The sequence below is a fragment of the Neolamprologus multifasciatus genome, chromosome 13 (genome assembly GCF_963576455.1).
Source record: "Neolamprologus multifasciatus chromosome 13, fNeoMul1.2, whole genome shotgun sequence".
Classification (NCBI taxonomy): domain Eukaryota; kingdom Metazoa; phylum Chordata; class Actinopteri; order Cichliformes; family Cichlidae; genus Neolamprologus; species Neolamprologus multifasciatus.
This window is the reverse complement of record NC_140451.1, coordinates 5072273-5084463: the sequence shown is the minus strand read 5'-3', so window position 1 is coordinate 5084463 and position 12191 is coordinate 5072273. Positions and strand designations below refer to the sequence as shown.

At 40.3% G+C, this 12191-nt stretch overlaps 1 protein-coding gene and 1 long non-coding RNA gene across 3 annotated transcripts in view; both read left to right on the top strand.

The window, feature by feature from the left end:
* Positions 1-12191, top strand: part of LOC146504900 (sodium/potassium/calcium exchanger 3-like) — a 126636-nt gene that overhangs the window by 54218 nt on the left and 60227 nt on the right. The window lies entirely within an intron of this gene.
* Positions 1-12191, top strand: part of LOC146504901 (uncharacterized) — a 37809-nt gene continuing 25618 nt past the window's right edge. Inside the window, exon 1 of the long non-coding RNA XR_014877660.1 lies at positions 1-12191. This exon is cut by the window's right edge and continues 23751 nt beyond it. This is a non-coding gene — a long non-coding RNA (uncharacterized LOC146504901).

Below are 12191 nucleotides of genomic sequence, written 5' to 3'. Positions count from 1 at the left end.
GGAATTTAAAGGTGTCTCACTTGCAAGTGTCAGTGTGGGAGGTTTCTGAAAAGCTTTTATTAGAGCAAGCGGATGTTAAGTGGTGCTTACTTCTGTAGTACCCAAGCCTAGTGTGCATCAACTGTGATGGGCTAGAGACTAAGGAACTCAGGTTTTGGGCATTACTGCCTTTTTGTGTTCAGGGACAGTTGAGAGAGAGGCAAGAAATGTGGAAGAGTGAGTAGGACAATGTAATGCAACATTGTCCTAGAGATCCACTCCTCTGGCAATATATGCTATGCCCTATCCACTTGGCTGCAGGTTCACCTCATCAGATTCTTTCTTGGTTCTGCTGACCAGGGGTTAAAGGTAGTTATGTTACAACATTTTAGGACATTTACACACAGTTGATAAGTTTGTAAAATCTTTCCTGTCATTTGTGGTTTTTTTCATCCAATAATTGACCCGATAGTAGGGTCTCACCTGTCATTTAGCTGGTCATCCAGCTGACTAGGCATATCTTACTTGTGAATGTCATAACTAGAAAAATCATGTCTGGATGGAAATGTTAGCTAACATGGTCCATCATACTAACTTGCAATGGCATCTTCATTTTGATTAGTCATGAAGACCATAAAACAGCAGTAAGATGGGGTCAGACAGTTCGTGATAACATGACAACATATACTACATATATAGGTATTCACATTAAACAGTCATTGTCATTAACTGCATACACTGAGAGAACAGGCAAAACATTTTAGATTTTAAACAGTTAAACAAGTTAACTAGAATGCAACCTGTTGGAAAACAGTTGTGTCATGTCCCTTATTGCAAAAAAACATGTTGCAGATGAGTTGTGTTCATCATCCCAGATTGACTCACATTGATATCAACATCTTGGCTGCCTGTTTGCGTTTACAGTACAGATGGCATTTATTTGCTATCAGTCTCTCTCAGGCAGTCTGTGTGAGGGTGATTGAGCATTTCTATGGAGACAGGTTACCTCCCACCCGATGACCCAGGCGGTCACCTTACGATCAAAAGTTGAGGTTGTTGCACTCTCGACCTCTTGGTCATGTGGTCACTTCAACTACTTGCAGTTGGTCATTAAATGCAATAAAAACATGCAATGTAAATACAAAGCAACTAAGGGTTTTTTTTTCAGTTTGCAATGTGGTTGCTATCCTGTTTTTGCAATTACTGAGCAGAGCTCAACTCAGCTGACACATAGAGGGTTTTTTTAGAGCACTGGTTTATGAAATTGCTGCACATATCTTTTTTCTGAGCTGAACCTAATGGGGTTCCATCATAATGAAAATAACTGCTAGTTTCAGGACTGTTATTTTCAATTAGATCTCAATTGTTGTTATTGGCTCTCTTTGTCTTCCACTATGCTTTACCCTTTTAATACCTGAGAAAAAAAACCCACACCGCCTACATCCTTCCTTTTACCTTTCGACACACACAAGCACGCAAAGAACACAAACCTCTTCCAGGTAGAAATCCTCTCTGCTCTCCTTCAGAGCGAATGCTGCCAGCATCAGTATGTATTTGTGTGTGAGTCTCTTCCTCAGTGTGCACCAAACTCTCTCATGCCTTATGTTTATTTTCTCTGTGGGCTTGTCAGTGTGTGTGTGTGTGTGTGTGTGTCTGTGTGTGCGTGTGTGGGTGGGTGGAGAGATGGAGCAGGACATCCAAACATTTGTGTGTTTTCCCTGTGGCGTGTAGTGTGTGAGTGTTTTTCATGTGGAATCCTGTGGCTTTACAAGGCTAACGTCCTGCCAAGCATTCTCTTGATCTCATTGTAAACACACAGCCCTCGTCTAATGCACACATGTAAATGCACTCCGTCCTGCATTTTGGGGATGCAAAGACCCTCCTCGGTCTTATTGGATTCATACGGACCTTCTATATATAGGCACTACATATTTTCTAGCCTGTTTCTGTTTAATTACACTTTGTCTCCTAAAACTCTAATTACCTTAATAGGGATTATTCCTGCTTTTTTGCGCTAATAGGGGCATTCACAATGCGCTCCTTATGCTTCACTTCCCCACTTCTGTCTCTCTGTCGCGCCTTTATCATCTGTTTAGTTCTCTGTCGTCCCCCCGGAGCGCTCGCTGTCTCCTGCTTCTTCTTTGTTTTTCTTTTCTCTCTGCGCTTTTTCCCTCCTCCTTCACAGATACAATCATCAGTTCAATTGCGAGGGGTTGAGTGTAGTCGTCACGCGCTGCAGAAACGCGGCACAGAGACACGCACTCGCTGAGACGACACGTGCACGTGCATCTCTGTGCATGCAGCTGATGTGGCAACACGTGCATGCACATATCCATCTAGAGGAACGTTTTCTCTCATGTGGAGCAACTGCACATTATTCTTCTCAAACCCAGTGGCATATCTTTGCAAGGAGCTTAATTAGATTTGTTAAACTTTATACAAGATTAGATTCAAAACGAAACAGCATCTTGAATTTAAGAAGATTAACTCTTGTTGTTTAATATTGCCAGAAGCAGTGGATTCATTAAGTTGAGATGAGCTATTTTGTCAGTGAGCACTGGTGATGTACTGTATGTGAGTATGTGCTGTAATGAGTTCCGCTGGGATAAAAATCTGAATTCTTGTTGCTCACTGCAGTTCACAGTTTTGGGGGAAATACCATTCTATTTTTACTTTCGTTCACTTGTAAAACGATAGATGAGCGTCATTGTTGCTATAGATAAGCAACAATGGCGCTTGAACACGTGACAGTAAAATTCCCAGTAAAATGTTTACTGCTTTTGCTTCTGAGTGCAGCTGGAGTCTCTGGGTCTCCTTCAGGTGACCGTCTATTTAACTTCTCTGCTCGATCCAGCTAAAAGTGACGCTGTTTGTGGGAGATGTAAATGTAGCCAACGTAACGACGAGGATAGAATTATTAGCCAGCCTGTGAACATTTTTAAGTATTTCCAAAGTGCTGGTAAAAAGAGCAACAGACTTTTTCACACAGCTTTTCCAAACATCCTATTTTCATTTTACTTTGCACATAGAAACAAACAAAACCAAGAACTGCCAGGCTTCAAATTCAAATATTAGCCACACTGATGCTAATATTGAACAAGTCTGACACGTCTCCTGAGCAATTCCAGTCCATTCTGCTTTAGCAAGTCTTTTAACATCTTCCTGGTTAAATAGTCTGACCTGGTCTTCAGTTCACTCCACAGATTTTCGAGTCAGCCAAGTCAGGGCTTCAATAACCTTCACTTTCATCCGGACGTAGTTTTTCAACACATGTTTTATTACCAGTGTTGGGAAGGTTACTTTTAAAATGTATTCCATTACAGAATACACAATACATGCCCTAAAATGTATTCTGTAACGTATTCCGTTACTTACTCAATGAGAGTAACGTATTCTGAATACTTTGAATTACTTATCATGCTGTTTACAACTACATGAATGTACTATTGCTGTGATTTATTACTGTTACTGAAGGTCCGCGGCTCCGAACCGTAGTAAAGGGACCTCTGGCTAATACGGCGGGTTCGTGTCGGGCTCGTAGCTGAAAACTAGCTTTACTTTGTTGTCTGGGTCAACTTTGCTAGCGAGAGACAGAGAGAGGCGTTGAAAGGCTGCTCCAACGGAACTTATTGTTTTTGGAGGAAAACACGAACACAGTGTACAGTCGAGTCTTAATAGCTTACTTACAACTGGGCTCGTCCGGCACTCTTCTTGGCTGCAGTGGTTATTATTATATTTACATGCTTCCAGCTCCCTTTTTTGCTCGATGACAGCTCGTGCTTTTCCTTTTTCTCCCTCCCTCGCTCACAGACACATAACGTGTATGGCAGTCCATTCTCCCTGCAGCACGGACTACACTGCCTATGATGCTACGTTCTTTAGAGCTATACCGGTAGCATTCTGCCTATTAGCTTAGCACAACAACAACAAAAAGGCCTCTCTCACCCAGGAAACACACACAGAGAGAGCGTCACCCTCTAACCATGGCAACCGAAACGCTGCCGCCTGGAACAACAGAACGTAGCTGTCAAACAAAACCCAAACAGTCCTGACCCGCCACAATGTGAAACAGAGAAGTACCGCCGTGTAATCCATTTATTTCAACAAAGTAACTGTATTCTAAATACCACCTTTTTAAACGGTAACTGTAACAGAATACAGTTACTCATATTTTGTATTTTAAATACGTAACGGCGGTACATGTATTCCGTTACTCCCCAACACTGTTTATTACTCGTACCACCGTGTTTCACTGTGGAGACAGTTTTCTTTGGGTTGTTTGTCTCTCCCGGCTTTCTTGCGCACTTCATGCGTAATCTTACTCCAGGTTGTCCTTACCATACTTCAGTCTGGTTTAAAGGTGTCTCTTCAGAAGTGGAACTTTTCTTGCTTTGCTAGACACATCTCTCACTAGTTCTTTTCAGAGTATTTGAAATTTTTCGTATTCTGTACTGTCTTTGAATTTCTTGATGGTACTTCTCACTCCAGTTCTTGACACTTGAAACACTGTGATAGCTTTATATATCCATCTCCTGCTTTGTGAACATCAACGATTCTTTATCTCAAGCATCTGATTTCCTTTGTTTTTGGCAGGATAGCTCAAATCCTTGTTGAACATTTTATACTGAGAGTAAAGTTGAAGAACCCTTAGTTGTAAATTGATTTCATAACAATTCATTACAGTTTCTTATAATCCCTTTCTACGTAAAAAAAAAAAAAAAAAAAAAAAAGCACTTGGAAATTTTTAATTAGCAAAAGCTAGTCTATCAACATTCTCCTCTTCAGGCAGAATGTGTGACACGTTACCAGCTCCCCTACTTTTAGATTGGGAGGTGGACTAAACCTAAAGATGTATATTTTGCTAGGTGGCTCAGAGTTGGAAAGATATGTTTCTTCTACCATTTGAGAGGATCTGTATGAATTTCTACATTAACGAACTGTAAGTAGCTTGAAAGTTAATTTCCCATTGCCTCTCTTTGTGTCAGTTGAGGTTACCGTGCTCTCCTTTGTTGAAGCTTAGTTCGTAGTTGTTGGTTCTTGGCCTTGGATAGATGGGCCCAGATGAGTGAGAGTTGTTTCTGTATTTCAATGATTTTTTTTTTCACTGGAAAGTATTTGAATCTAAACCAGAAATGACATCATGTCCAACAAGTCGCTAGCTGACTGAGCAGCATACATTGCAGTAATTCAAAGTAAAGGTTTCAAAAACTGTCAATGTGCCATTATGGGTGCATGTCTGATGCAGGGGCGTTAACACCTTTCTTATATCACCACTCTGAAGACCGATGTGCGTTGTCAACAGGTTTACTGACATTCAAAAGGGTAATACTAAAAACAAGACAAAAAATACAGTCATGACATACATATGTGCAGCATAATATGCATTTATATTCCACCCTGCTACTACATAGCATATGTCTAATTGTCTAATTAATGTCTAATTTTGCAAAGTTGTACTATCGATCCTATCCCAGACGATCTCCAAAATCGCGGGTAACTAGTAGGGGTGCAACGATACTCGTATCGATATTGAACCGTTCGATACAGTGCTTTCGGTTCGGTACGCATATGTATCGAACAATACAAAATTCTTAATTTATTTGATCAACTTTTCTTCTGACGATGCTGTCTGTGTTGAGAGCTCAGTGGATCTGCGTTCGACTACTCCGCCTAGGCTGCACTGTCGAGCGCAGATCCACTGAGCGCAGCACAAGCTAGCGAGACAGAAGCTAAGCTCGTTGCAACATGGCAAATTGAACCTCCCCCACCCTCCTTCAGATCTGGCCTTTGGAACTATTTTGGTTTTCATGTGACGTATGACCCTGAAGGTAAGCGCGTCATGGACTAAAGTAAAACAGTATGTCGGATGTGCCACGCAATGCTCAATTACATGGGTGGGAACTAGTGCGTTAGCGCAGTTAGCTCGTTAACGTGTTGACACCGTCCAGCCCCACGCACGGGGCGATCCGCGGTAGCTCGTTAACGGAGATTTGCCGTGTTGTGGCGTTAACGTCATTTCAGATTAACGCTGACAGCACTAGTGGGAACACAACGAATATGACTGCACATTTACTCGACATCATCCTAGTGCAAAGACAAGTGGAAGCAGACAAAACAAGCCCACATGCTACAAACTTTACCCGAGTCATTTAGACAGCCGTTAGTACATGATTCTCCTCATGGGGACCTGATATGTTTAATATGCTGCTGAGAATATAGCCCAGAAGAAGCGTATAGTATAGCTTTTATTTTGGAAAGAGCCATTTCTCTGTAATAAACTCTCTTTTCCAAAGATGAGTGATTTCTCGATCAGATAGATTTATTATTTTATTACTTTGTTGTTTCGGCAACATTAAATTTAAAAACTGTACTTTTGAGTTAAAATATATATTTATAATTTTAATAAATGACAAATTAAAAAAGCATGAACATTTTTTTGTATCGAAAAAATATCGAACCGTGACACCAAAGTATCGAACCGAACCGAACCGTGAATTTTGTGTATTGTTTTGTTCTTGGCTCCCTCTAAGACCTCCATCTTAATCCATATAGGGACAGAACCTCTGTGACTGCTCCCTCCTGCTCCAGCAAGCTCTTGATCGTTTTTTGCCTTGATCCCCAGCATGTGTCTGATGAGGTGGCAAAAACAAGTCTAAAATCTGGACTTAAGCCAGCTCTCTTCTTTTCCTCCAGCTTTAGCAAAAGATGATGACATTTTTCTTACATGGAGGAAGTCCTGGCGTTGCTCTCGTCATCTGTGCCATGTTTTGTCAGAATCAGAAAAACTTGGTCAAGCGACGCCTTTGTTACTCAGATGTATGGAAACAAAACAGGAGTTAGACAGAGTTGCTCAGTAAACACTAACCCGTACAAAGGAAATGTGTCATTTATAACCAGTATAGTATATAGCAGTTGTGCATGTATTTGTTGTTGTGCATTTAAATTTGACATCTGATTTAACAAACAGCAGTGTTAATGTGTGAGAAAATATGTGTTTCTCTGTCTGGCTGTGTATTAAATATAAAGTATATTTAAATTAAAATAATAATAATTTTGCTTTGTTTTAAATCCGTTTTTCTGAAATACGCCTTTATTTAATACAGATGTTTAGGTGTGATTGCATGCTTTTCCATGCAGTAAGACTAAAGAAACAAGTGAGAGACTCATAAAGTCATTTATAAAACATTGCTTCTAGTTAATGCAGCTAAAGGTGGTTCTACCATCCGTTGAGTCATGGGGTGTTTTTAGTTTTCGCACACTCCTTTTTCATTTTTGGCTTAGATAAATAATGACACGCTGTATGTTGTGTGTTGCTGTACATTTGTGGTTGTTATCTGTGATTAAATGTTTTAAACCCAGTAAAGACCAGATCATTTTTATTATGTCCTAGCACATAAACCTTAATGTTAGTGTGTGGTGTTGAATGGTTTCTGTGCTCCCAGCAGTACACTGAGACACGAAAAAACTCCCATCTAAGCTGACAGCAGAAATGTTTCTATGCATTCCTACGGCAGCAAGCCTCTCTCCCAAGCTCCGTTTGTGCTGTAATTGCTCAGATCAATGGCACTTACGCCCTCCTCCTCCTCTCATCCCACTTCACACAAACATCCATACTCATACTAACAGAGTAGCAAGTGTACACAGTCAGGCTCTGGCAGACGCTGGGGGAAGCATGCAAAATGACACAAACGCTCGCACAAACACACATATATATGAAGCAAACAATGGTGCAGATAATGATTTTCTTGTCGTCTCTTTGTGTGTGACATGGTTTCAGTTTTGTAATTTTCCATCAAATTAAAGAAAAACTAAAAGTCCTTGGGAGAAGCACATACACATGCACACACACACACAGATATGATTACAGAGTGGAGTGCATTGCATTAGAGATAATCATGTTTACAGTTGTCAACTTTCTCCTCTCTGCTCATGCACCGCAAACAATAACCTCTACCTCATTAGACTGTGTATTTGTGTGTTGTTTATTTGCCTGTGTGAATCAGTGTGCACAACATGGTAGCATTAACCTCTGTCTGTCATTTTCCTCTGTGACTCATATCTTTTCTCATCTAATTCAATCTGACTCCATGATAAGCAGTGTGTGTGTGGAGTGTGGTCTATCCATCGTCTTGTCTGCCTTATCAGTTTCACTTTAGCCCGTTTTTCTCTCTATCAACTCTTAATTTACCATAGAAATCACTTGTTATAGTCTTAATCACACTTCAGTTAAACATTTAAAGGGTTGCGCTCTTTTGCTCTCTTTCCCTCTTCTCTGTGTTCTTGTGATTAATCAGAGTAAGATTGCCATTGATGTTAACTGTGTAGGGCTTGATTTGGATTGTGGCACATTGACTCACATCTTGGACTTGTATGCTTGTCATTAAACCTATTTATTTCTGGGTTCTCTACTTCCACAGATCCTCTTCATAGCTGCCATCATTTTCTTCTTACTAATTCTCTACGCTTTCACTAACTTTGCTCAATCCATCCTCCTCGTTCTCTTTCATTTTCTTCACTCATCAGGTCCCGAAAGTGCTCCTTCCATCTTCTCAATTAACTTGAGTTACTCGTTAGCACATTTCCATCTCTGTCCTCTATCGCTCTGACCTGCTGTACATCCTTTCCAGCTTGATCTTTCTGCATAGCCAATCGATAAAAGTCCTTTCATCCTTGGTAACTGTCCAGGCTCACATACAACTTTTTCTTCTTTGGGTTTTCCACCTTTCTCTTTGTCGTGTCTCTAGTTTCCCAGTACGATTTTCTAATTAGACCAAGGTTATTATCATGTCTGCTGAAAAACTGATACTGTACCTGCAGAATGTGCAGCATTTTACTTGCTCACCTGAGAAAAAGTCACTTTCTGATTTTGACTTTCCATGACTCTTTCCTTTGGGTCACCATTTGTCAACAGGCTTTTAGGCTATAAGAAGATCTCTCCTGGACTGTAATAAGCATATTTATGCTATTGGAAGTATATTCTCCCCTTGGCATGGCGCCACCAACAAGCAAAATCCACACATCTGTAGAGTTATGTGAGTTATGAACTAGTGTTGTGCTGGCCTGAGAGAGTCTGGACCTTTATTGTGTCAGTGCTGTGTGTTCTTCTACTGATTTGCCTCATCTCCCGAGTCTCAAATGCTTTTGCAGATCCGTTTAAAAACACATTGTTGCCCCTCCCATGTCTCAGTAAACCATGATAAATAGCATGTGTGCTGCAGGTTTTCCTAACATGAAGCTAATTATCTACTTAATGGGACTATTTTCTCTTTTTTCCATTACTGCACGCTGAGGCAAAATGAACCTTCAAGTGTGAGAGCTTATTTGGAGGCAGTTCTGTCAGAATGGGGGGAGCTAAAAACTGCTTTTCTGAAAGCATTCAGAACCATGGAGTTCAGAAGCTATGAGAGGAACAGGAAACATGGGAATACTGGGGTTGGCACTGTTAGATCTCTCACACCTGTTTCACATGCTACCAGCCTTTGAAATTGCCATCATTAGTTGATATCACTTCCGTTGATATTGCCAGTTAGGTGGCCTCTTCCACCAGTAATAATAGCATTATTGTGTTTAGTTAGTGTTTCCTCATAGACTATAAATCAAAAATACTGTCCAGGTATAAAAATAATGCCATTTATTTGTTAGAGCAGTAGACAGGAAGGTGTTGGAAAAGTCAGACTCACAAAATGATCCAGTGCTGACTTGAACCCAGGATGCTGCAGTAAAGACTTTGATTTGATTTGGTCACATGCTCAGCTAAGATATAGAACCCCACGGATGTTAATTCTAAAGTCTTGTCCACATATAAAGTTATTTACTTCTCATGCATCACTTGAAGCTCACAGTTGATCACTGGTAGATTTTCCAAGTTCTAGTCTACTTCACTATATGGCTTTTAACTGCATTGTCATTTATTGCCACATCACCGCTAGTTTCTTCCTGATTTGCTTACCTTAAATAAAAAAATCCATTTCCATGTATACCTCATTAGAATTTGATACATAACCACCAGTTATAATAATTTAGTTTGCCAGAATGATTTTGCAATAATCTCTTGAGAGATCTAGAGAATACAGACTAGAGCTGATGGCATTTATACATGGTTTTACAGATATGTTCTTTAGGAAAACACCTGTCGACTTCTTCAAAAAGTATACAGTCATGGTAAAAAGAACATCCCCCCCCCCTCTCAATTCTAAGGTTTTATATATCAGGATATAATAAAAAATGTGGTCCTTATTATTAACCATTTTAGTGGTTTAAACTGAGGTAAATATTAATGACTGATCATCTTCGAATATTATGTATTACATATGTCAAGGTCCACCAACAGAAAGCTTCTTTCCTCAAAAGAACATGGCAGCACAACCTAGGTTTGCAAAGTTGCATTTGAACAAACAGCAAGTCTTTTTGAACAGTTGTCCTTTGGACAGATGACACCAAAGTGGAGATATTTGTTGTGTTTTGCTGTGCTTGGGTTTCAGTGAACATAATGCTGTGTATTATAATCAAACATCACATTAAAACTGGTTAGCACAGCAGTGGAAATGTGATCATTTAAGTTTGCTGTTTTTATAGTCATAGCACCTGAGCTCGTTGGAGTCACTGAGTGGACCATGAACTCCTCTTTATACCAAAGTATTCTGGAGTCCAGTATGTTGCCCAACAGGACATGATCCCAATCACTCCAGCAAATCTCCAACAGAATTGATGCAAAAGAAAAGCATCCAGGGGTTGCAACGGCCCTGTTGGACTGAATTGCTGTGGTAGCAACATAAGAGAGTTGTGTATAAATGAATGCCCGCAAAGCACAATGAACTGAAGCAGCATTAAGAAACTGGGCCAAACTTCTTCCACAGTGCTGTGAGAGACTAACAAACCCATACAGAAACGAATAACTTTATATTACTGTTGTAAAAAGATTGTTTCACAAGCATCAAAGGATGAGTTTTCTACATACTGCTATTCATTTTAGCTTAACTTTTTGTTTAACTGTAACTGTGGCTCATCCAGGTTTTTGCTGTGGTGCGGTCTGCTGTGCTTTTATAGTACAAAAGAAGGAACAGGTTGGCAGGTCGTTCATATGTCCTTTCATATGCAGAGCCTGGGGTTTGAGTGTAAGGGTGTAGGCACATGCTAACGTCATGGAGACGCAGAGGCTTGTGTGATGAGGAGACGATTACGTCAAATTTGTAATGTAATCAATTACCTTTGTTTCTTTTGCCCCCAACACTCAACAAAAATTGAATGGCAATGAGGGGATGGCTCTTAAAATCACACAGAAACACTCAGCAGTACAAAACACAAAGTCCATCTGTCACAAGAAAGCTCGCTAAGCATTTCAAAGTGTGCAGGCCTGCTGGGAGGAGTGTCCATATGTGTGCTTATGTGCATGCTTGTTTGTGTTGGTTGGAGGATGTTGGAGGAGGAGAGTGGGTGGGATGATCTGTGTCACTGTGTATTACATCATATCCTGCAAAGGAATCGCACTGGCACAAAATAATCCAGACAGGAAAGGAGGGATCCATGATTATGGAGAAAAAATGGACTAATTTGATGTTATGTAATTGAAGCACTTTCCTAACATGACTGCTATCCTGACATTTCTGATTCATAAACCTTACCTTTAACATTGGCTATACTGTTTTTTGTCAACACAAAGCTAATATCACTAACTGAACAATGGCACCCGACACTATGATGACAGACAGCAGGCTTTAACAAGGGAATGTAACTTTTTCTGAAATTCCACTAAACACAGTTTGTCAGACATCACCCCAAAGCTTTTGCTTAAAAATAGCATCAGCCTGTTCATTTGTTTTCTCTGCTGCTTCACTTGAGTGACAGGCGGGTTAGACAAGCAGCCTTAGTTTTGTCCTCCATAGCACTGATTGCTTAAAACGTCTCTGGGGTTTTTACCAAAGGTCTCCACTAGGTCTACTTACCAAAAGGACTAATTAAGCGACACTACTGACAGCCCAATCAGTGGCATGCAGTCTGGTGACATCACATCTTCAGATCGACAAAGCTCACTCGAAACTCCAGCCAAGCAGGTACTAAAAAAGTACCAGGTACATTTACAATAGAAAACCCTAAAAACCAAGAAAAGCTAAGTCAAGTCGAGCTAGTAGGTACTAGTTTAAAAGAAGCTGTAGTGACAGTTTAACAGGACTTGCTGGTGTAATTTATTTCATAGCAATAAGGAACAGGAATAG